General features: G+C 43.6%; 1 protein-coding gene across 7 annotated transcripts in view; it reads left to right on the top strand.

Moving 5' to 3' along the window:
- Nucleotides 1–25323, top strand: part of OSBPL5 (oxysterol binding protein like 5) — a 187661-nt gene that overhangs the window by 28244 nt on the left and 134094 nt on the right. The window contains exon 1 of one of the 7 annotated variants that reach the window (XM_065065199.1): nt 14313–14469. The exons of 1 other annotated variant lie outside the window; for it this stretch is intronic. The gene's annotated coding sequence lies outside the window, so the exon portion shown is untranslated. Of the gene's footprint in view, nt 1–14312; nt 14470–14523; nt 14790–15052; nt 15402–16494; nt 16753–25064; nt 25180–25323 lie in introns of those variants that run through there. 5 more of the 7 variants (XM_065065195.1, XM_065065194.1, XM_065065200.1 and 2 more) reach the window with 5 other exon arrangements.

Below are 25323 nucleotides of genomic sequence, written 5' to 3'. Positions count from 1 at the left end.
TCCAGCCTATTCAGTAAATTAATTCCCTGCCTAGCACAGCCTCCTTGTCCTCTCAGCATGTTCCCCTGAGAGTGAATGAAGAGGTGCATTTCCCCCTGCAGTTGGGGGACCCTCCCTGTTTGCCCCTCTGCTCTGTGAACGGGGTTGCATGGGAGTGGGAATTGCAGCCCAGCCCTTTACAGTGTTTCTGTCACAATGAAATGCAAGTGTTGTGCCGTGAGGTCATCTAAAACTTACCCTCAAGCCAAGATGAGATCACTCTCACAAAGAATAGAATATTTTAATATAAACTCCTACCTTCATCTTTACTGCTCTTACAGGGAGGATCTAGCTCTTCAAGTGAGAATTCTTCCCTCTCAGTTAGCAATTTCAGGAAATCAAAATACGTGTTGGGAGAAGTGAAAGCTTACAGATCTGTCGCCATCTGGGATTCATCTCCTGCCCAGTCGTCAGAGAGATGGCACTTTTCAGGGTGCTGCATAGAGGCAGCTGCAGTGTACTGGGTAGCATGTCTTGTGTGCTCACCATTTCTTGGGAACTAGCTTCCAAATATTGCATTTGACTCCTACACGTAGGTAAAAACAGCTGCAGAAAGCCTAAGACTGGCTTGCTCTATTTTTGTCCCAGAAGGTGTCACTGAAGAGCTGGGAAAGGTGCAGATTTATTAATACTTGTAACTGAGGTCTGAAGTGGAGCCTGGAGAAGGTTAAAAGCAATTTGGAACCCGAGATCCCTGCGGCTACCCAGGGGTTGAGATGTGAAGATTTTTGCATCAGAGAGTGAACACCCTGAAATTTGCAATGCTGTGTTATTCCTCAGCTAAGTCGTCCTATGGTTTGTAAGAAAACTAGATGATTCTTGGGAGGTGGTGGGAAGAGGTTCACAAGTTTGGAAGTATTTTTTTATAACATACCTTTAAGGGAATGTGTTTACCTTCTTGCTTTTCAATTCATGCCTGTTGTGTCAACATTAAAGTGCAACCATCATGCTTTTTGCAAGGTCTTTTTTGCAAAGACTATGTCTTTAGGACTGTTCTTAAGGAGAAGAGGAAGAGCTGGAATTTTCTGTCTGATTGCTTTGCTGTGATTTGTTATGCATTACTGATAGACCCAGAACTGGCACAGATTTGGCAATGATGTAAGAGGTGTTGAGGTGCTTGCAATGTGAATTCAATCAAGAACAACAATTTACACATGGCAAGCTGGGTATCCCCCTCTGCATTTGGAAAAACTGGTTTGAGTTATTGTTTTAATAATATTTTCTCCAATTTTAAATGTCTTATGAGACTTGATCTGATACATAAAGCAAAGAATTTAGGGGACCTGCCTCATCATTAACATAACCGGAGTAGAAAACCCTCTGAAAAGGCTATTAAATACTCTGGTTTAAGCCAGTCTCTCAACTGTTGAAGACCAGGCTGTGATCTGATGATCTGTGGGGTAAGATTATCCTACACCAGCCTACTGCACGTTGTTATTTCCTTCCCCAGGAACATCTTCTACTGTCTGAGGCAGGATAGTGGACTAGATTATTGCATCCATGTTGCCATTCCTGTGCTTTAAAGAGAGTAATTGGAGGATCTTAAAAAAAAACAACACCCAAAACAGAGGTTTAGTTGGTATGTTGAGCTATATAGCTGGTACATGCCTCACCAGTTCTCTGCTCTTTAGGGTACTGATGCTGCAGATCTCATCCTTTTCTCTCAATTTCCAAACACATGCCCTCAGCCAAGTGGGTTTATCTTGCCTGTAGTTTAATATGCCACAAATTTTTGGCATGTTTGTTAGCTCTCTGAGGTGAAGAACAAAAAAGGGAGACTGTTTAAAGTTTTTCCCTGACTGCCAGAGCTGTGCCAGGTTCACTGCTCCAAAAGACTTCCAAGGTCTGAAGGAATATAGAAAATAGTCCCAAATTCTCTAAAAAGTGTGTCTTATTATTTGTTAAAAGCCACTCAAAATTTCATTTAAGTGAAAACCGAAATACTTTTCCTAGCCTCCTCAGCACTGGTTGAATCATACTGTGGCTGCAAGTGCATTTAACGGCATAAACTCATAGGAATGTATAAGAAAAACTGTTATTGTTGTTTCAATAAAAAGACAATAAGCTAGAAAAAAAAAATACAACATAATAGAGTCTATACAGTGACATTCTGCTAAAAAGATATATGGTCACATTAAGGCAGTCCAGCAAAGGAGAGTTGTGAGTCTCAGTGCTGGAATTTTGCCATTTAATCTTTCTTCTGGCAGATTAGCACAGAGATTACATAGCCTCTGTGCATTGTTATCCACAGAAATAAAACCTGTAAGAGTTCATTCACCCACATTCCCCACTTATTTATCCATTTTTATTTCAGCCTCTAATCTGCTACGGATTTCAGCCTTTAGCTCAGGGTTATCAGAATGGCATTGTGAGTGGATAACATCTGTTTTAGCTTTCATCCATCTAGAACACAATCATTAATCACTAGAAATGGAGTGTGAAATGGAAAGACGAGTTAAAAAATGCACATTTGATTCTGAATGCTCTCAGAGAAAATATCTTTCAGGATCTGACCAGAGGGAGAGCTTCACCGCGCTACAGCTGGGGTTGCCAGTGCAGCTCGTGTGAAAAGCTGCTCATACTATCTGATATAAATTCTTCTTCTTTCAGTTTGCTTTAAAGACACAAAACCCACTTGTCCTGTCTATTTTAAAAGCAATGTTAAAACCAACAAACACCCAAACAGCGCACCTGTTTAGTTCAATTTGGTTGTGGTTATCAGAAAGCTTCTCTTTCCATGCTTTCTGTGCCCTGATCACCACCTCCAGCCCTTGTGGCCAGGCTCCCCTGGAGGGGGTGAAGAAAATATAGCAAGGGCTAGGAACAATAGTGGAGCAAGACACAATGGGCTGACTTAATAGGCCTTCTTCATCCAGAGTTAGTAGATTTTCATGAATCTGGACAAGATATGGTAACCGTTGATTTTTTTACTGGTCTGGGATGTCTCACGGTAATCGCTTTAAGAACAGGCGCCAGCCCTGCCTTTGTGGGAGCCATAGGCATGGGACACCATGACACTGCTTAATTTTCTCTCCAAATCCACTTGCTATTGGACATTTAAATCTTTTTTAGCGCACTTCATGTCTAGTCTACCCTTCCACCACACTTTCTTTCTGGCAAAGATTTGCCTTCCTAGCTAGAAATGTTCATCTCAAAAGGCAGCACTGTTGGAAGGAACATATAGTGAGTAAATCACTTTTTATGTGATGTCAGTCAAACAGCTACTGCAGAGAGCCGTCCTGTTTCTTCAAGGAGGTTTGTGAAGGGCCATAAGATTTACTCCTGTAAGCAAATTTTTGCAACTATGATCCTCACTTCGGGTTGTTAGTTGGGCTTGTGGCTGACTGTGTGTACTTCTCCAACAGTTACATGGGGAACTTTTACAGCACAATGGGCTGAATTTGCTCCATTTTGTGAGGATTTACGTGTACCAGGTACCCTCTCTGCAATGGAGGATGTGTTGGGTGTTGTGGTGGCTCTGGAAAGCTGGCGGTGGATGACAGCTACATTCAGAGCCAGCTGGTGGTATATGTTTTGTATTTATGCCCTTTTGCAGAGGTGATTTCCAATCTTGCTTCTTACATCACAAGATGCTCAGAAAACTGGCAGTAAATATTCTCTGATACCCTCAGAGAAGGCTTCTCACAGAATTCCTCCAAAACCACAGAATATAATTCATCCAGAGCAGTCAATACTACTTACTTCTGTCATTATAAAACCTCTTGTTTTGTTAATGGATTTTGTCAAGGCATAATATCTACGCAGTGCAATTAATTCAGCAGACTGCCTGTCCCATTTCCTTTTTCACTCCTGCTCCTTGTCATACTTTGAGATAAACTGTTCTTAGCATCTTAAGCTCTAGAAGTCCCTGGAGAAAGCCACTGAAGCTCATTGAAAACATTCCAACAACCCTCCAACAACCCTTGCCCACTCATCAGGTCAGTGCTACACCTCTGGGGGGGTGGAGGGGGGCAATGAAAGTGCCCTGTTTCCAGAGCCTAAGCGTGTCTCTCTGGGAATAAGAGAGAAGTTAGTTAACAAGAGTATTGTTTCTCTAGCATGTCAAAGCTGAGCCTACCTCTAACCACTTCTAGAAAAATGACTTCCTTAGGTGCTCTCCCCCGATTTCCTTGCAGTTTCACTATAGGTAGACTTAAATATATTTGTCTTATGCACACCAGCAGCCAAGTTCTGTATTCTTCAAGTTTTGTATTCTAGGAAGTGTTCTGCAGGCCTATGGCCTTTGGTCCTTTGATTTCCTTGTGTGCTTTGTTGAGAAGTGAAATAGTTCATGTGTATTAGCATTAGAGCTACAGTACTTATCAGCTGAGTTGGCATCTGTTCAAGTGAAGGTGAATATCATGCAGCAGAGCAATCAGTTCAGTCTGCCTTCAAACTTGGCTTATTGACATGGGATAGTTATAATAGAAATGGAAAGGGAGAGAGTTTCAATCTCTGTAATTAAACCAGCAGTAGTTCCCAGGAGGACGCTTTGTGTCTAAAATCAAGGCTTGCCCTTTTCATTTTGTAGTGCTGCATGAATTCTTTAAGCTATTCTGCACCTAAAATCAGAGTGTCCACCCTGGTCTAACATGAGCCATTTAGTCAGACCAGTAAAACCAGGAAAAAAAAGTCTGCATGGACAAGCTCACAGGTATCTATTTATATTCACTTTGTGTTTAGAAAGGTCTCTTCCCATTTTAACAGAACAGAATTTCCTTTTACATGTGAGCTGAGTGCCTGCCAGGCAACTGCCAGACATTGAATCCCTTGGGTTTTCTGGAGCTGCTGCCATTTACCTGCAGTTTGGAACAGAATTAGGAGTCTGCTCCCTCCCCAGACAGCACTATCCTACCTTTCCATCCCCAGCCTCTCTCTCCATTACCAAGCACACTGCTCCCATACCAAGCAAGCTTTTCTTTCTGTTAAAAAAAAAAAAAAAAAAGAGAGAGGAGAGAAGAATAGAAATTTGTGGCGTTACACTTTTAGAGTTATGTTATTTAGGGTATATCTTACTGGCTGTCTTATGAATAAAGGCATGGAAAGACCATTATTAGGTTTTATTTCTAGGCAGGCAAGAGCCTAAGCACCAATAGGGACACCATCTCTGACTGATTTGTATCTTCTCTAAAAGTAATTTTTCTTCTTTGCAGGTCCTTTTAGCTTTGGAAAATAATATTTTTGATTCCAAAAACTCCTGGGCACTTTCAGAAACCCCTTGGGCTTTTTAAGAGAAAATCTGGCAAACCCACAGGAAAACAATAGAGAAGAACAATCCAGTGACTGTGTTTCTCTCTACAAGTGATAAAGTGCAATACTGAACTGAAATAAAATATTGTTATTTATGTCAGAATATGAGTAATTGCAGTTCTAGGCATGGTAGGTAAGATATCCACTGACATCAAGAATTTAAAGTGTAAGTAAACAAAGTCTGTAGGAAAGATTCAATCCTGCAGACAAAGAACTGTGAGCAGTTAAAAGGTTTGCACAGAGAAATTCAGTAGCAGTGTCCAGAACTGGGATCTGGCCTTATGAGTATGTTATTTTCCTCACCAGACCCTCCTTTCTTTCCTTTGGGCTCTATGCTTTGTACCAGCTCGCAGAATAGGCTTTTTGAAGCTATTTAGTATTCATCACAGATGATAGTCTGTGCTTTCGTGAAGAGCAACATCTGTTCAGGGAGAAACTGTGTGTACATGCATAAGCAGGTTTCTAAGACACCTATTTGAGAGAAGAAGAAAAAACAGTTTTGCTCAAATATCCCTAAAATTTACCAGCCTATCCGACATCATGCAGTGACCCAAGCTCAGAGCAATCTTCTCAGGTCAGGAAAAAGAATAAACAATGATCTCCAAACCCCCATCTGACATCAAATGATGTTGCTCCATTACAGATCCAGTCTGCTGTGTTTCTGTTAAAAAACTTGCCCACCACTGGCAAATGAAATTTTTCAAAACCCATCTATATGCTGGACTTCACTCTGGCTTTAACCAGCAGAGCTTTGTATCTGTGCTGCTGCTGATGTAAGTCTCCTACAAGCTTTCTGACTGAGTCCAGAACTGCTGAGTTTCATCTGGAAAATTTTACAGTTTTGAGGAGCACAAAGTTCTGCTACAGAACCACAAGTTGGCTGATATGCCTGGCACAGTTCTGATGAAAACAGGCTGAACTTTAAGGTTTTAATATCACCCCACACCCAGGAAGCTTCTTTTGGATTCTACTCTGCTTAAAAAACTCTTTTGCCAAGGGTTACTTAACGTACTTTTGCAGAGTACTACAAAGTTAGCTCTCCATATGCAAATGCAATTATTTGTCTCTCTCTGAGATCAGCTAAAGAGAATAGTTTATTCTACTCTTTATTCTACTCTCTCCTTTGTACCCAAGGATCTAATGGGAAGCAGGACAGGGACTAATTGTAGGTCATAGTGTCCCAGCGGGTTTCTTGTTCTGGGTAGCAAGAGATGATTGATGGTTGTGAACTATGCCTGAAATATACCTGAAACATTACTCTTCTAGTCCTGTAGTCATGCAAATATAAATACAAGTAATAACACTTTAAACTAACAGATTTTGTATATTTACTACAATTTCTCAGTCCATGTAACCACAGATAGGATTTGTTGTTCCAAACTATGATGTGTTTTTCACTGACTGCCATTTTAAAAAGGCATCTCTTCTTAGAAGTTGGTCTTGCTTTTAATCCCTGTATTTTTACCCCGAGAGTTCAAAGTGGATGGCTGCTACTTTTAACATGGTTCATCTTCAAAAGACTAGCGTAAAACTGTGTCACCATATGACGGTGGCTGACTGAAGAAAGCAGCCTGTGGCCCCATGCGAGGCTTGCACGCAGTGGAGGCCTGGGTGGAATATGGGGTTGCAGTGCTCCAGCTGTGGGTGCTGCTTCCAGCGGTGCCCCGGTGGGCCAGCTGCCCCACGTGCTGCACAGCCGTCCCCCACAGGTGTGAAGTGGGGACAAGTAGCCCAGCCCTCACGGCCAGGTAGTAATTGAGAGAGCATATGATAGAAGGGCTGAGCAATGTGCTCTAGGGCTTATACAAACCTAAGGAGCTATTAACAGACAGTAGATAAGGTGACATGTTATCCTAAAATCTGTCTCTTTACATTCAGCAGTATTTTTTTCCACCAGTATCTGTTTCTTCAGTCAGCAGCCAGCTTATATCACAGATGTGTCACTCTTTTTATTTCAGAGAGATCAGCAATGTGGTTTTGAGGTAGATCTCCAGATTGTCTTTATTTACTGATAGCAAGAGCAGTATCGGAGTACATACACCTGGATTCCATTTCAGGGAATCAGCATGGGAAGATGTACTCTGGAAGCACACCTAATTTGCTGTAGCTGCTGACAGAGGCTGACTTGGTGGCACCAGATTAAAGCCAGTCCAAAGCCAGCTCTCTGAAATGCAAATAGTGTGGATGTTTCATCCTCACTACTAATTTCTTCACCCTACAGATCTACTCCTGCTTGCTAATGTGCAATAGCCACACAACACAGCAAGCCTGATTTCACTGTATGAGGAGATCAGGAGGCATAATAAGTGGCAGTAGAACAATGACGTTCATATGGCTGAAAACAGCTGGGACATTAATAATTTTATTGGCAAAATGATGGAGCAAATATCTCCAGTTCTCTGTGGTCACCATCATTCTTCCCAAGCTATTGTTCCTCTATTCCAAGACTCAAATAGTAGCTAAATCCAGCCATCCTCTGTGAGACTGCCTTTGTGTTTGGACTTCAATAGCACAGGTATAATCAGTGACTGTGGGATCAAATGAGGTCCTCTATGGCATAAAAGAAATGGATGTTTTGCTCTGGAACCAATCTTTGTGTGTTGCCCTTTTGGGCTGTAAGTCAGAGCATGGTCTTTGATACTGTTAGATCTGTTCTGAGGAAACAAATTTTTTCATCCAGGCTTCACTCTTTAGTGGTTTACATCTGCAATTGTAATTTGTGACAGGAACACGTGACAGGTCTCCCTGTTTAAAGCAAAAAGAGGACAAAAATACTGGCATCCCTCTGTGCAGACAAACCAATAAGCCAGCTGCCACTCAGCAGTAGCAGAAAGTATTATTGTACTTTCTCTTCCTGATGTCCTTCAAGTCCCTGTGGCAAGCGCAGGCCTCCTGTTCATGGGAGGCATCAGCAATAACTAAGAATCATTAAAATGAATTGTAACAGTCAAGGAGACTTTGCTTGATCATGAATGGAGACAGAAGATGGATTTCAGAGAAAAGAGCAAGAGAGAAGCTGTGAGAGGTTCCATAATTTATAAGAGACGAGCTGGTTGCAAGAGTGAGTCAAGAGTCAGGCAAAATAAAAGGGGTCAAGTAAGAGAACAAACACATCCTGTAATGTTTGGAAGCAGCTGCAAGCTGGGAATATGATATAGTGTTATTACAAAGCTACTAACAGATCAGATTTGTGACTCACTGGTCTGAATTCCAGATTAATAGTGAATGTTTGGTGTCAGGAGCTAGATTCACTCATCTGTAAGTTAAAATGCCCCTCTCTGGAAAGGATAAAGTAATGAACAAAGCAGAACTAAGCTGTGGCTTTCTATCTGCCTAGATCCAGATCTATGTATGGACAGAATATCAGTCAATAAATAAATAGATATGTGTAGAGAGATTGGTACTGGCCTATCCAAAGATCTGTGTGTCTATGAGTCTGATAATGCATTCCTCTATAGAGAGACGTGTTTATGTTTCTTCTCACTGTAATGTTTCCTGTATGACAACAGCACTCAGTCCAGACAGGTTAAACGTGCTGGCCTCTGTTGCAAAGTTTTTCTGGTGCAGGAAGAAAAATAAACTAAGAAGCCCTATCTGTTTATAAAGTTTGATTTCATATGGACATTTCCCATCAATTATTGAGGAAATCTGTGATCATTCAAAAACATGTCAGCTATCCATACTGATGTGGATGTTCCAATCTTATCCAGCCATGCAAAAAGTTCATTCACATATATTTGTATGCATGTATGCATATATTTACATATACATGTATGTTTTATCATTCAAGGCTTTATAACAGCTAGCTTGGTTTGCAATTAGCTTGAAATATGACCAAGAACAAGGGCTATTGGAATGTTTTTGAATAGCAAATTGGTTTCATGTCATGTCTTATCAAGGGTTTTGAAATCTAGCCCAGATTTCACTGGACAGTTTGTCAGATCCTGAATATCTCGGCTGCTTTCCAGCCTGCTGCTAGCTGCAAAGGGAACCTTGCTCACCAGATCAGCTCAGTGTGTTAGGCTGCTCTCTGAGATGAGACTTTGATCTATTTTTCATACCAAAGCCATAATGGCAGCATTCAGCTTAATTTGCTGTTAGACACCTAGCGAAAAATAAAACAGGTTCATGGTGCTTGATGTGAACAGCCTTCAGATGAGCAATAAGAAATGAGGACCTAAGGTAGTCCTCATTTGACAACTAAACCTCATTTAACTCCAGCTGTAGGAAGACCAAGGTGCATGGAAGTAAAGTCTTACCTCCCAACACAGACCTTAATCTGGGACTCCTGAGGGTAAGCCCCCTTGAGACAGATGATTATGTTAGTGAGGATGCAGGTTAGGGAAGGTGAGATCTGCCCAAGAAGTCTTGTCTAATCTAAGGTACCTGAGATCATAAAAGACCTCTCTGGGATGAGGTCTGGGTAGAAGTAGTTGAAATGGCACTGTGTTTAGACTCCTGAGAAACATCCTTGATGTTAAGGTTGTAGAAGGCAGGGCACCATACAAGCATACGACTGGTTCTATAGAGAAAACAAAGCAGGTATGAATATCTGTGATCTTTTAACTTGTTGCTGGCAGGTCTTTAAAACTGTGTCCAAAGCCTCTGCTGCAACCGATTGCTGGAGGCTCTTTCCTGAAAGCTCAAACCCTCTTTTACAGAACATCAGAGCTGTGAGTGGCTCACGAGCCCTTTGGAGGCTTAGCCCACTGGGTGAAGTTCCTAGCTAGGTAACCTCTTTGCTGCAACCCAAAGCCCAAATGTGGACATTCGAAAAAACTTCTGATCACAGCGTGTGGGTAAAGAAAGACCCTCAGATTGTTTATGTACTCTGTCTTCTCTAGTACTGCTCCAGGCAGGGAGCATGGTGCTAACATGGCCAACATCCATCATTCACACTAAATGTCTCCTAAGCTGAACTCAAGGCAGGCCACAGGGACTATTGCAGGTAGAAAATAACACAGCAGAAAAAGAGATGAAATACAGAGCAGCAGGATCTAAACAATATCTTATTATAGAATTGTGTTATCTACCCATCTCAGCAGCAGACTGACAAGAAAAAGGATGGGAGCTGGCCTGTGTTACTGTACAGTGAATATATTAGCCAGGAGAAAAGTTCTCGCTAGCGAAACACTCAGGAAAAATTACCTCTACTAACAAAGGGAAAAAAAAAAAAACAACAAACCAGCCAAAAACATCATCTCAACAGGGAACACACACTAACAGACAGGAGCTACTGAAGTAAACAGTAGCACCGTCTGCAGTATCAAAACACGGTGGCATTCTGCTGCTTTTGATGCTTGCCCACTGCCAGCTGTGAAGTCTTCACACTGCTGCTTTTATGCTCTGCAATGTGACGTGGAACTCTGCAAAGCTGATACTCCCTGGATCTGTTACTCACCGTGCAGCCTCCTGTGTAAAGCCCCAACTTTCAGCAGTCAGCTGCTGAAAATTTTCCTCTACCTTTTGCCACAAGAGGACTCCAATCTCCAGCAGCTCCCAGGGAGACGTTTGTGGTTTTTTGTAACTAACTTCCCCAGAGACCCGTTTTAGCAAACCTGAAATTAGGAACCTGGTTTAGCAGCAGCTCTGTTTTTCAAAATGTAAAATAAGCATACATGTTTAGCTGTGGACTTACATTTTTTGAGCTCTAGGCAGATGGATTACTATTTGTTAGCAAGAAACTCCTGCTCGATCCAGCTATGGCATTAAATATTTTTGCTAAGGAACTTTGCACTGGAAAACACATGCGGGTAAAAGTTTTTTTCTTATCGTTAACTGTATACAGCTGTGTTGAAGCTTATGGCTAATGATAAAGACCCATGTTTAATAACTTCTTTTTAAACTCATTGGTTTTAAAGCTTCCTGCTTCTTGTCTCGCTATGTGTTATAAGCTTAAGGGCAAGTATCTTGCAGTGCTAACAACCGTTCATATGATGTCTGATTAATGCAGTTATGGCTATAGTACTAATTATAATGATAGGAATATGATTGTTCCTCTCAATTTCCACTTTAATAGAGGCCAATAAATACATCTGATGGCTTTTATGGTATTTAATAACCTTTCTAGTCATAAACGGGAGCTTGTAGAACAGTTGTAGATGTGTTGTAAGATACAGGAAAGCATAAAATCCAAGTCTTGTGGGCGCTGCAAAATGAGTTTGCATTTGCATTTCACATAGGTGGGGTCTGATGTCTGTTGCGGGAGAAGAGGAGCTCAGCAGTTAGCAAAAGGTGAAGGATTAAAAAAGGAAGATGTAAGGGAAAGGATTGCAATAATTTCCTAGAGTAAAGGGCAGGCTGCTGACCTGGTAGAACGGATTTGTCTGTTGCTGTAGCTTACCTCCCTGTCTCCCTTTATCATAATTTTTAAACAGCACTGATACTGTGGTATTGCACATCTCCTAGGGTTGTCATAAAAGGACATTAGATGATGTTTTCAAGCATCCATACTATTAAGCTCTCTGGGTTGTGTTATTGGATGGTAAGGACTGGAGTAACACAACTGAATCACTCCTACTTCACTCTCACAGCACTGCAATTACAGCTTATTGTGCTTTGCTGTTTTTGTTACCCTTGCTTAAGATAGAGTTCACACCAATTTACAGGCCCTCTTAAGACAGAGTTCTGTTGCTGTGGTGAGAAAGGTAAGCCTTGCAAACACTGGCAAATGCCGAAAGGAAATATTACAGCTGCAAACCCCCTAAAAGAAAGGCTCTTTTCTTGCAAAGGAGAATTGAAGCCAGAAGGAATCTCAACCCTAACTGCCAGGTATATCTGTCAGAAAGCTTTTGTCAAAGGGATAGGTCATATCTGGGGGACACTGATGAATTAGCTTTAAGCTAGGGATCTCAGGTGGTGTTAAGACCGAAGCTGACACACACAGCAAACCTCACCCCAAATGCAGGGTTGGGTCTCGAGCTTTGTGCTCCACAGCTACCCTGTCAGGGTTTTATGGGCAGCTCAGATGTATCTGCATGAACTGCAGATGGTGCAGGCAAGGTAATGATAACCAGCAGAGCCCAAGCAGATGTGCTGTCTTCTGAATGGCTGTTAACAGAAGAGACACTAGAGGGCTGTGGAAAATAGTCTTTGAAAAAACTACTGTTTGTATGATTCAGCTTCGCCTCATTTCTGAAGAGGATTTATAAGGGGGAGAATGGGTCCAGGTCCTGTCTGACAGGCAAGGAAATGATGGATGTCAGTCTTCTTGTCTAAGTCAGCATCAGAGGACCCATCTGGTGCAAGCACAGAAATCCAATTTCAGGACTCCCTGGACCACAACAGAAATGCCATGGCTACACGATGCAAATCATCAGTCTGATGTAAATTTTCTCTGATTATTCAGTTTTACTTACAAAATGTTGACTGTTTAACTGGCAAGCCTTTTGCTCTGTGTAGCCACATCACTAACATCATATGCACTGTCCTAGAACACATAGGAAAACATAAAGTATTATTCTTTCTTAGGGTCTATAACTATTTTGACAGGAATGTTTTTGAATGCTCAGTTTTTTATCAAATCAGCTTTGTATGGCAATGTGGCAGTGAACAGATGAAATATTAATAATAATGTTTGGCTGAACAGAGAATCCTTTAGTGGAAAACTGTAGCCAAAACACTTTTAAAAGAGTTTTACAAACTTTTAAAACACAAGTCCTTGGGAAGTGGACTCTGAGTCCCACTGTGCTTTGTGTAGGGATTCCAGGAACCCTAGATCTCCATACCAGAGTAGCTGAGGAGCCGCTTCTGTTGCTACGGCTGGACAAAGCCAATCTGAATGCAGACAGCAGGAGCAACTTCAAGCCCACAGTTTAGTGAAAAAGCCATTTAGACCAGGCAAGGTGCTGGCAAACTACCTGGCTGCATTTGAGGGAGCCAACCCTAAAAGCAGAAGGGTGAAGGGAACAGAAGGCACAGAGAGGAACCTGGTGTCACCTTGAGCAGACACAGCAGGAGGCAGCGAGGAGAGGGAAAGCCAGTAAGAGCCAGGGTTAGTTGCTTCTGCCTCCAACATGGTGGCTCTGCCTTGCAGTACCCTGAGCTAGGGTGACGAGTGGCCTTGGCTCATGCTGGTCCTTGCATCTCTGTGTAGTGCTCAGCCACACTGCATCGTACATAGAGGTTTGCCCTCAGAGTAAAATACTGGTGAGGATTAAGTCAAAATCCCAACAGACTTGAAGGCAGCTGGAATCATGACAACTCTCCACACCTTGCCGATGATGGCAGAAATCACTACAAATACAAGTGAATTTAATAATTATCTCCCTATGCAAGTGATTCTAGGGCTTATTTAACAGGTAGAGGGGCCTGTTGTGATTCTCAAGTAGCAAAGACAGCTTAACCTGTTGTGTTTTTTTTCTGCTTTGTACTAGAACTTCTAGATGTGAGAAAAAATAGATGGTGATTTTTTTATCTTCAGCACCATGCTGTATTCCTAGCTAGGTATAGTGCATATTGTTCTATGTCCCACCAAGCTCATTAAGAGAAAACCAGCTAATGCTAGTGGCTAACGTTTGGTATGTTGATGTAAGTGATGCAGAGTGAAGCCTCGAAGTCTGTGGATGGGCTGTAGTTGTCAGGAGGTGAGAGAAATTGTGTCCTCGTCTAAGTTGAGCTTGTAGCTTTGGATGAATTCAGGATTTATTTTCTTAGATCAGGGAGGCCTTTTCAATTAATGAGTTGTTGCTCTATAGGGTTGGAAGCTGGCTTCCTGGGTAGCATGAGGAACATCAGAGCTGGTGGATCTTTGTCTTGGTTTAGAGGTTGCACACAGTAAAGAGAAAAAGGATCTAGCTTTTTCTGTGAAGGGGGTGGGGGTGGTAGCAGAGCACTTGAAGAATCTGGTTTAACACTTCTGGTTTCAGAGGCATGAGGCTGAGCTCCCTACTGTGTTTTGCACCAAGGTCTCAGCTGTACATGGGTGATTCAGAACTGATGATGAAAGTCAGACACACATGCTGGTCACATTTACCCAATCATGTGATTTTGTTTTCAGAAAGTTTGGGGTGCTTTTTAACTCTGCTCTTCCAAGTCTGGGTAGACTTCTAGCATTACTTTTCCCTACAGCTATGAAGGATGTGTGAAGTCCAGCTTGGCTGCCTGTTCTTGGTCCAGTGTTGAACCGTGGGACCCGCAGGGTGTAGAGGAGAGGAAGCAGCAGTTAAATGCGTGTGGCTGGTTAGTTTTCTGCTCATGGCGTTTTACTAGATATTGTACTGCCTGTAAACACATGACTCCCCCAAGGGGCAGGCAGGCTGTGGCCAGGGATGCGATGATTGGGCTGTCCTCCTTGTCTGGAGGAGCTTAGATATCCGTGCTTGCCATGGGATTGATTTTTCACTCTGGATGTACAGGCGAAGCTGGGAGCGTGCACAGCTGCATGTCAGAGCTGCGTATTGCACGGGTGCTTTTGAGTCGGTGTCAGAGGAGGCATATGGCTGGATGCTGAAACAAAGTGCTCCTGCAGCTGGAGGGCTTCAGCGTGGTGATTTCCCCAGGTTGACTTTTCTCCATTACCCCAAGGATGTCTAGCTGCTTGCGCGGGGGGTCTGCATGGTTTTGGTTTGGGGATTTTTTTCTTTGCTTTATTTGCTCTGCCTTGGCTTCAGCCTCTCCCTGTGTCGAGGAGAAGAACGAAACAAACTCCAGGGGGAAAATAACAAACCAAGCCGAGCCGAGCCCCAGCCGGGCCGGCAGGGAGAGTCCGGGGCGGTCCCGGTGACGCTCCCGCGGGCCGCGGTGCGGGGAGCCGAGCGTCGCGCCCGCTCCGCGCCGATCCCGCCCGGATTTTGCACGTTTCCTTTCTTTTTTTTTTCCCTTTTTGTTTTTCTCCTCCTTCTATTTTTTCCTCTATTCCCCCCCTCTCTTCCCTCCCTCCCGAGCGTTGTTGGATCAGTCTTTTGGTATTTCCTGCCGCCGCCTCCCCCGAGCAGCTGTCCGGCCGCGGCCCGCCGCTGTGCGCTTTCTTTGCCGTGGGGGCAGGGGCTCCGCGGGGCCCACGCGTGTCCTCCCCGCCCCATCCCACGCGTGTCCTGGCGGCGATGCGGGCGGCGCGGCGGCGGGCCGCGCTGTGCTGAAGGCGGCGCGGGGGGCTCGGCCGCCCCGACAAGGTAAGACGCGCCGGGCTCCCCCCTTCTCCAGCTTGTGGGTCGGCTGTCTCCGACCTCTTTGCTCCCCAAAAAGCCACTTCCCTCCCCATACCCCCAAAGGCCATCCTCCTCAAAATAGTCTTTATAATCAAATACTTCCCCCCAATTAACCCACTAAATCCATTAGCCACCCACGCCAGCCCTTCTCCCTGTCTCTTGCACAGCCCAGCTGCCTGTCTTTAATTGTAACGTGGTACCCCGGAGTCATCTCATGAGCAGAGTGAATTCAGTTAGAGGCTGAGCATTGGCAGCTCCGGGAAGGTAACCCGACTACCTCTGCAAATGCTTTGTGCCCAGGTTGTGTGTAGCAGCAGTTTTTACTGTTTCTGTGTGCCTGTTGTGGTTTGGGGTTTGACGGTGGGGGCTGCAGGGTGCCCCCCACCGCCCTGGCAAGCCTGCATGGCAGGACTGGATGGCTGATGTGTGGCTGGCAGGGCATGGAGGATTGCAGGCTGTCAAGGTGACATCGTTTCTTTAGATGTGTGGGCCTGTCTGGTTGGTAGAACCCATTTGCAATGTACTTGTTCCATCCAGGATGGTGAGGAAATAGTCAGGGGACTGTCTGCACTGGTATTAATTGGCTATGTGTAAGTGACAATAGTAATTACCTTTCCTATAGGTACTAGTACCGATACCATTCTGGAGACCATTTGCATTGCTGTCTAAAAACCATACATGAGTTTGGAAATGCTTTTAGCTTGCACTGAGTGAAGCGAAGCAGCATTCCTGGAGAAATAAATAAGTAAATATAAGCACATACAACTGTCTGCTGGATCAGAAATCATGTGTTTTGAGTGCTAAGCAAACCTGAAGTGCTGTAGTGTGAAACAGTTGTTTAACTTCAGTGAGGAGGAAACTTCTTTAAACTGTGTAGTCACCTCCTCACTTCAACCAGCTGCAGCAGTATCTTTGTTGTAAAAATATTCCTTTCTTCTCTTTGCACTGATGCACAAGATAATAGTATTGAGCAATGTCTGTACAGCAGAGAGCAGTCGTGGCACTGTGTGTGTCCCCAGCTGCCACCTTTCCTCCTTGGCAGCAAGTTTCCAAAGAGGTAGGTGTGAGTGGAGAGGGAGGGAGATAAGCCTCAAGTTGTGCTCTGTGGCGGCTTCCTTTCTGTGCGTGGTAAGTTTTCTTGCTGAAAGCAGAGAATGGATGTTCTCTGCAGGGTGCGGGGTGGGTGGTGACCCTGAGAGTACACTCACCCCAGCCTGGTGAAGAAGATGATGGCTGAGCTGTGCTGAAAAGCTGTGGGGACAGCAAGGGACTCTGATTCAGCACAAGGATTTACTTTGTGCTGCTGTTGATCAAGGTAGGGATGGCAACTCTCCGATTCAAGGGAAAAAATGCAGGCCTTAATCCTGCCCGCAGCCTGTTTTGGTCTGAAGTGAACAATGTGAATTTAAGGGCTGATTTAATCATGGTGCTACATGGATGTAACTGAAAGGCGGATCTACTGCTGTAATCTTTTCATGGTACTTAATTTAATTTCCATGTGCTTTATTGCAACACTGATTCATCAGGTGAGTAGGAGGGAGGCTTGTACAGTACAGGTGGCTCAGTTTCTATTGCTGGGTTAGGTATTTATTAAAAGCAAGGTGCTTCCTTGGCTACAGCTGGGGAAAAATGGCTCTGTTTCTGATATGGTGCTGCAGTTTGCAATCTGGGAGACCTCTGGGGAAAGGCCATTTCTGTAATCTGTAATGGGCAGTGTTTGAAGTCAGTGTGCTGTATTCAGAGCAAAATTCAGACTCAACTAATTCATATTGTGTCCATAGATCATAAAAAAAATTTAAGCACATCTGAATTGGGTTAGGCTCGCTTCATGTCCAAGGGACTTGTTATCTGCTGGAGGCAGTCGTGAGATCGTCAGTGTTGCCAGTGGTGAAGGTCTTTTAGGGCTGGATCAGGAGATTCAGAGGTGAAAATGAGAATGCCCTGAAGTGTGTCAGCAGGGTCCTGCTGCTTCTGAGCCATGGAGCAGAGACCTCCCTCTGCAACTGCACAGATTTGTGCTATTTGATCTCCTGTTTTGTTTGGGAAAAAAGTTGCATTTCATGTTTCTTCTCCTGACCTCCATGCCTTTGGAGCATTAATAGCACAGTGTTTTCTCAGCCAGAAACGCTGCTCCTCACGCCTCCGCTCCTCAGCATGAGATGTCTCTGGCAGCACACTGTAGGTGTTTGTGCATGCCTGCTGTGGTTACTGAGGTAAAGGGAACACAAGAAGCAGCTCAGGGAATGGGAACAGACAATCCGAATGCCAAATACATGTGGGTTTGGGCAAGAATGACGGTGAGCTGCTTTGCCAGCCTGTCTCAGTGTGGGGCTGGGCTTGCTTACTTCTCTTGCAGGCTCCTGAGTGTCACTACTGGTGTTTGTGCTGTGCTTTCCAGAGCAACCAGCTTCTGAGGCTGAGCAAACTCCTCCCAGCTGCTGCCGTGTGTGGAGCTCGCTGCCTTCCTTATGGAGCAGTGTGGTTGTGGTTCATTTAATTGTACAGGGCTGTGTCTAAATCACAGGTTCTGTCCTCATCCCAGCCCCGCCCCACCACTGTGGCTCTTTCTGGCCGTGCAATGAAGGAGGAAGGAGGCAATCATCCTGATAAACACCCTTTTGATAAGCAGTTGCTGAGCCTCTGTGGAGGGCTAAGGAGCAGTGTACCTCCTGCCCAGACCTTCCCATTTGCTGCTTTGTTACTGCAGAGGATGAGTTGCTGAGGACTTTCTCCCATATCCTGAGGTGTTCTCCTCACACCTATCTACATGCTGCCCTGGTTTTGCAGTCTTGTCCTCCCGTTGTCCCTGCCTGCTTTCTTCATGTCTCCCCACCATGGTGATGGGTTACTCTTCAGGAGCAGTTTTCCTGTCTGCAGGATTTACTACCCTCGTGCTTCTGCTGTGATACTAATTGGACGCAAGCACATTTTAGCATACTGTATATTTTAAGCCAGCCTTCAACTAGTAGCAGCTTTGAGACTCCTTGTTGAAGTGCTTCTGTCCATTGCTACTCTGGAGGCAGTGGTAGCAAAATTAATTCATGGATGCTCTCTCCCAAGGTTGGAATGTGAGATCAGATGAGGCAGGAAGTAGAAAAACCTTCCCAAAATAATACCTGCTGACCAGGAGTATTTTTATCATGGACACATTCAAAAGCCAAGACTACTTCTATAATTTCTGCATTTCTGAATTACTGGAATACTGTTTCAAGGTACAGGGGTGTTGTGCTTGCATCAGGCTCTAGGTACTGTATATGCATCTGTGACATATGAAAAGATGAAGAGATTAAAGGAGAATATTGGGCATAACGGGAAGCAGCTGACAGCAGGCTAGTAAGAGTACATTTTAAATTGTTTCTGCCCATCACAAAAGGAGAGATGTGACAAGTAGACTTTTTCTCTAGGTTAGAATAGTCCAGCTGCTTGTGTAGGTGTTTTTTGCTTGGTTGTTTTTGGTGTTGTGTGTGCTGCTTTTTTTTTTTTTTTTTTAATTTTTGAAACCTAGATTAAAAAAATATGGGCATACCTTTTGATCTCTAGTCTCAGATGGTTTTGTTTTGTATTTGTAGAACTACAGCTGAACTGTTGCCATTATTTCCCCTACACTCCTTTTGGATTGAAGTACTTATGGATGTGTAAATCAAACTCTGGACTGAAAAGGCTCCTTTCTCCTCCTTGTTTAATAAACAACTAGGTGTATACTTAAGCTTCCTTTTTGAAATGTGTCGCTGAGGTCTGTGCTATGAGGCAATATCAATAACTGTATTGTGCTGGCAGCCTTCTTGATACTTTTGTGTTTTATTAAACTCCAAGCCAAGCTCTGACTTCTTGAGAACTGGCTGTAGGGCTGTGTGAATTTGGCTGTTTTGGCAACCTAGTTACCATTTGCGTGATTATAGTATCAATGTCAAATTAAGCAACTAAAGGCAAAAGAGAAATACACATGTCCTTAATAAGCTGGGCCGTGTGCAGCTATGCTGGGATGGGGTGTGGGGAACCCTAGCAGCGGGTCTGCCTGCTTCAATTCTATCAAATCTGTCACTGAATCGATCAATGTGAAACTGTATTCCCAAAGAATAATGTAATAGCTACTTTTTGTGTATTCCTGAAATGGCATGCTACTGTAGTAGAGTCCCAAAGGGTATGCTATCTAAATTGATCAGTAGAGGCTGAGATAAAAGCTGACTTGCTGCTTATCTGTAAGGTGAAGACAGGTGTTGAGTGATGAAATGTCTAGTTCTATGTTGAGCGGAAAGCTTGAATGTGGACTTGGTCCTTCTGCATCCCAGCACTTTGAGCACAAAAGCAGTGTCCTGCTAACTCTCCTTCAGTTTTCTCACTGCAAAAACACAAGATTGCTCTACAAGACAAATTAATTTCTATGATAATGCAGTTTGTTCTAGACGACTGTTTGTGGTGTTGCTCCTTTCCACCTTCAGCGCTGCAGAGACAGTTTGGCTTTTGTTACCTGTGTTGTTTGATGTCAGTTAAGAGTGCGAAGCCCACGCTAGCATTGCGCTATTCAGTTGTTTAGATCATTTCTCAGATTATAATGACAGGGAATTCTCTCTTCACAGCAAAAAATTGCCACATCCCAGTGAGGAGAAAAGGGAACTCTGCTGCATTGCATGCTGTGGGTAGCTATTAGTCACTGTGGGTAATCTTGGCAGAATGAAAAGAAAAAAATTAAAAAAAAAAAAAATCTTTCCTTTTTGCTTATTTTTCTTTTTGGTATGACTTTCAGCATCAGGAGAGAATCACTTCTATGTAGTAATAGGAAGTGATGGAGGCTTTTTAACACTTTATCAAACATTGCACAGTTCACTCAGGGAGCTGCTGCTGCCTTGTCTGTAAAATCCCTGGAAGCTGAATGTGAAATTGCCACTGGAAGTAATGCTAGGTGGGGGGTTATTCTGGTAAGCTCCTGGCATGGATGCAAATAGATGAGATTTCCATTTTATAAGATGAATCTTTCTGCCTTTTCATGCTGTGGTGTTTTGAAAAGAACCTCACACAATGCTGCAAGCCTCACAGCTGCTGATGCAGTGAATATTTTTTTCCCCTTACCTTACTATGGAAACAAATCTGGATTTGCAGATCATTTCATGACCTTTTATTTCGTATGTGGGTCAAAGATAGTTCAGGTCTGAACGATGTAATTTTTTTTTTTCCAGAAATTTGTAAATCCTTACTTGGATTACAGAGGCTTTCTGTGAACACTGAATGCACCATATGAATACAGCAGTAGTGGGGAAGGCAGTAATTTAAGCCACCGTCCATGGAGCTCTCGTTTATTGTCAGTCTAGAGCAGGACACAGGTGTGTTAGGTATGAAATACACAGTCCTTATTGTTGGGTTTGGTTTAAAATAGATTTTCTCCATTCCATTTTAATATCTGTTAATTTGACCCAACCTCCTTGTCTTGCTCTTTGTTTTAAATCAGGTTGAGTGGATGCAAACCAGGCGCTGTATTTTTTTGACTGATGACACACTCAGGCTTTGTTGCCTGTAATCAGACTGCCGTTACCACTTGAATTTCTCTCTGGATTTCAGGTCACAGGAGGCACATGGTTATACTGCATTCATTTATTCACACATCTGTGCATTGCAGTAGACTTGGAGCTCTAGTTGTGGACAGGGCTGGAGGCTGTGTAAACCAAGCCCAGACTGTCAGGCATCTAACCTGTTCCAAGCTGGTATTCAAGTTCTAGCTTGTGGAAACCCTCAGCCCAGGTGCTGAAAGGTTTCTTTTCCAAGAGGATGAGGTGTGCTGAGAAGCTGGGAGGATCCCCCAGCCATGAGTGTATCTGAGAAGTGTGGTGTAGGGTCTGCTATTCCTGAGCACTCTGAAAAGGTTTGTGGCCAGGGTGTGCTAACTTCAGCTTCCCATGCTTTTTTCATCTTAAGTCTGCTTGGATTACGTGTTCTGTGATGCCAAGGTCTATTTTTTTTATTGTAAGTTCACACATTGTCTAGTGAAGTGTCGTCTTGGCTTCTGCTGGACTGTTCTACTAATATAAATAAAAATAATCCTATTGTGTAAGCAAGATACTGAATAACTCCTGTTAATTGGCTAAGAGAGTGGGTGTAACAGTACCAGTTTTATTCTCTTCTCCGAACATAGAATAATAGAATTGTTTAGGCTGGAAAAGAGTTTTGAGGTCATAAAGTCCAACCATTAACCTAACACTGCCAAGTCTACCACTAAAACCATGTCCCTTGAGTGTCACATCTACACATCTTTTAAACACCTCCAGGGATGGTAACTTGGCCACTTGCCTGGGCAACCTCTTCCAAGGCTTGACAATGCTTTCTCTGAATAAATATTTCCTCACACTCAATCTAAACCTCCCCTGAAGCAACTTGAGGCCATTTTCTCTTGTCCTATCACTTGCTACCTTGGAGAAGAGATCAACACCCTCCATGTTACAACCTCCTTTCAGGCAGTTGTAGATAGTGATAAAGTCTCCCCTGAGTCTCCTTTTCTCCAGGCTAAACAACCCCAGTTCCCTCAGCTGCTCCTCGTAAGACTTGTGCTCCAGACCCTTAACCAGATTTTTTGCTTATCTTTGGACACACTGCAGCACCTCAGTGTCTCTCTTGTCCTGAGGGGCCCAGAAGTGAACACGGGATTTGAGAGTGGGGCCTCACCGGTTCCAGTACAGGGGGATGGTCACTTCTCTAGTCCTGCTGGCCACACTGTTCCTGATACAAGCCAGGATGCTGTTGGCCTTCTTGGCCACCTGGGCACACTGCTGGCTCATGTTCAGCCACTGGCAACCAACACCCCTGGGTTCTTTTCTGCCAGGCAGCTTTCCAGTCTGTAGTGCTGCCTGGGGTTGTTGTGACCCAAGTAAGTGCACAACCAGGCACTTGGCCTTGTCGAACCTCATATGACTAGCCTTGGCCGTCAATCTGAACTGGTGCATCCTCATGAGGAAATAAAAGGTAGGTAGGGACCAACTGAGAAACATTGAGCAATTGGCTGTGACTCATAAGCAATTTAACCACAATAATCCCTGCAATGCTAAAGATTCCTTTTCCCAGAAGTGCACAATATGCTGTTCTCTGCTATAAAGCTGTTGTCCACTGACATCATGGTGTTAATGTAAGCTTCGCTGTTATCCACAAGATGCACAGTTAGCAGAGAGCAGTTCTAGTGCCCGCTGCTGTTTATTGCTAATGTTCTCACAGTTGTTGAACAACAATATAATAAAGATATTTTCTTCTTAATGTTTTATTCCTGATGGCTGGTATGCTTCCATTGTGTTAAAAATATTGCTTCTAATATCAGTTCAAGTATTATCAAGCTTGTATTTATTTATGAGAACGCAGAATGACCATTAACCAAGAGTCTCTCCTGGATACTGCTTGTAGTTGCTTTGTTGTCTTTTTTTTTTTCTTTCCCCCTTGAGTAGCAATAGAAATAAATTGCTTTAAAGAGACTAAGCTTTTAGGAAAGATCTGTGTTTGAGATTTTCACATCCTTCCATGGTACAGATGTGAATAGGTATGAAATCTGTGTCTGCACTTGGTCCTCACAAATGAAACCACTTTGACTGCAATGACATGGACTCACACAAACAAGTCCCTATTTAGGGCAGTGTTTACAGAACTGGATCTTCCAAGCTTTTACTGCTTATCACTGCACATTAGATGGTGTATAAATGCACATGGCTTCTTATGTGATCTCCTGGCCTCTGTAGTTTGATCTCTGCTGTGTTGTGTTTGACATCCTGACCCTCTTGAAGTTGGTGTGTTTTCCTGTTGATTTCATGGCAGCCATGTGTGCTTTATCCTGTGTGTCTCTCATAGAAATCACACTAATAACATATCAGTAGCCACAGAGAACTCTTGTTGAAAGCACACCAAGACAATAATTTGCCTTGTTATTTTGTAAAATGTATTTTTTTCCTCATATTAAAAAAAGAAACTTTCAGGGGAATGAAAGTGAATGGATAACTGGTGCTTAAGTACTGCCTCCACAATGCAGAAGAGACTTTGTGCTATCATTATTGAAGTTCTCCTGTTTTCTCTTGGAGATGTGGTATTGAATTTGGAAACAGAATTTGAACAGTTTTCAGCTGAACATCTCGCTTTCCTGCTCTCTGAATAGATACAAACCCTTACTGTTTAATAGCTAGATTCACTTTTAACTGATAGAGTTTCGTAGAGGTAAGATAATAGCTGTGAAAAAGTAAGACTTTTTTCTAGATGCTATTTAATTTACCATAATTGTATTAAGTGCTAAATTGAAAGAGGCTTTTCTACTTTAGATGAGGATAATGAATAGTTGTGCATTATTACCATAGCCAGGAAGGGGGGAAGAAAGATTTAAGTTTTGCTCCAGAGAGAAAGAAAATCTGTATCAATGTGGTCCTTAATAGTTTATTTTCCCCTCTCTATTGTTGGCTCCCAGGTTTTGCTGGAAGAGCTTTCTGCCCTTTGTACCTCAGGGATGCAGCAATTTTTGAAAGGAAACAACAGGCACTCCAAGTGAAAATAGGTGTGGAAATTGAGTGAAGGAACAGATTGCACCTTCAAGCAAAGCCTGGAGCTCCACAAGGAGGGCACTGCTAGGAAAGCGCTGTTGTGGGAGCCAGCTCTGAAGGCACTGGACTGTAGCAGAGTTCCCTGCGGGCCCCGCTCCCTCTGTGCGTTGCCCATGCTGCAGAGCAAGGTGTAGTTTGCTGCTTGTAGCAAGTTGCAACAGCTCAGGTTGCTGGGCTGGTTGAGTGGGTGCCCACCAGCACCTGCCTCTGCTGCTCTGCCCTGGCTGGAGCTGCAGGCAGCTTGTGCGGGCTCTGGCTTCTCTCTGGCTCCCTTGTTTGCGGTGTGCAAAGTTGTGTATACTATTTAAAACTCACCAGCTCTTTGTTTTTGTGCATGTTTGGTTGCAAATGAGAATAGTATCTTTATGCTTTGAATGTGGAACTGTTGAAAGCAGACCCTGGCTCTCCGTGGGGATAAAAGGGATTTATTTGGGAGAGGATTTCACTGGGTCTTCAGAAGCTGAAACTGTCAAGGGGAAACAAAAGCTTGTTCCCTCATTTATTCACCTGTGTACCCAGGGGTCCAAGACACCACTTCTCTGCAGTATTCCCTCCACTGGCTTCTCTTGCTGTCCTGCCAGGACTGCTGCCAAGGTAATCCACAGGGACTTTTCCCATATGAGCATTTGTCTTCTGTGAATTGTACTCGGGCTGTTCTCTTACCTCTCAAACTCTATCAAGAGTGCACATGATTGTACTTGACACTTGTAATCTGGGCTGGATGTGAACTCCTGGGGAAAGGCAGCGTGTGAATTATTTAGTCTCTTGAGCATTCCAGTCCCCTGTCTAAAAAGCATTAAGCAATGTGGGGCTTTTTGCTTGATTTATAGAGGGTCTGTGCCTCACCTGAACTTCAGAAGGTTGAGTGTTTTGAGCACTAAAAGTTGATACCCTTTTTCCAAATTCCTTGGACTGCAATATGGGAGACTTAACCAATGGAAGCAGTGTCTGCTTCTAGGTGGGTCAGAAATATTCCCAATAAATGTTCTCTTTTCTTCCCTCCCCCGGTAATGTGGTACTTCTGGATTCAGACAGGTTGAGGCAGTGAAAGTAGGATAATTGTGTGATTAAGGCTTTGTATCCAGGAGATCAGTGTTAGTTCCTGCTTCCATCACAGGCCTTGTGTAGCTGTGGGGAGGTTGCTTGCACCCCTGTGCCTCTGGCTGCACTGGAAAAATAATGAACAGAAAGTAAGTTTTGGGGTTGGGTTTTTATTTATTTTCCTGTGCTGCTGACCTACAAGACTCTGTTATGAGGGTGGGGAGTGGATCTGATCTCTTCTCTGGGTTATTTGGCCTTCTCTACCTGTCCTGTCCCAGCCAGAGTATGCCTGT

Source organism: Columba livia, chromosome 5 (genome assembly GCF_036013475.1).
Source record: "Columba livia isolate bColLiv1 breed racing homer chromosome 5, bColLiv1.pat.W.v2, whole genome shotgun sequence".
In the NCBI taxonomy this organism is placed as follows: Eukaryota; Metazoa; Chordata; class Aves; order Columbiformes; family Columbidae; genus Columba; species Columba livia.
The sequence above is the reverse complement of the archived record's forward strand: the minus strand, read 5'-3'. Positions and strand labels throughout refer to the sequence as shown.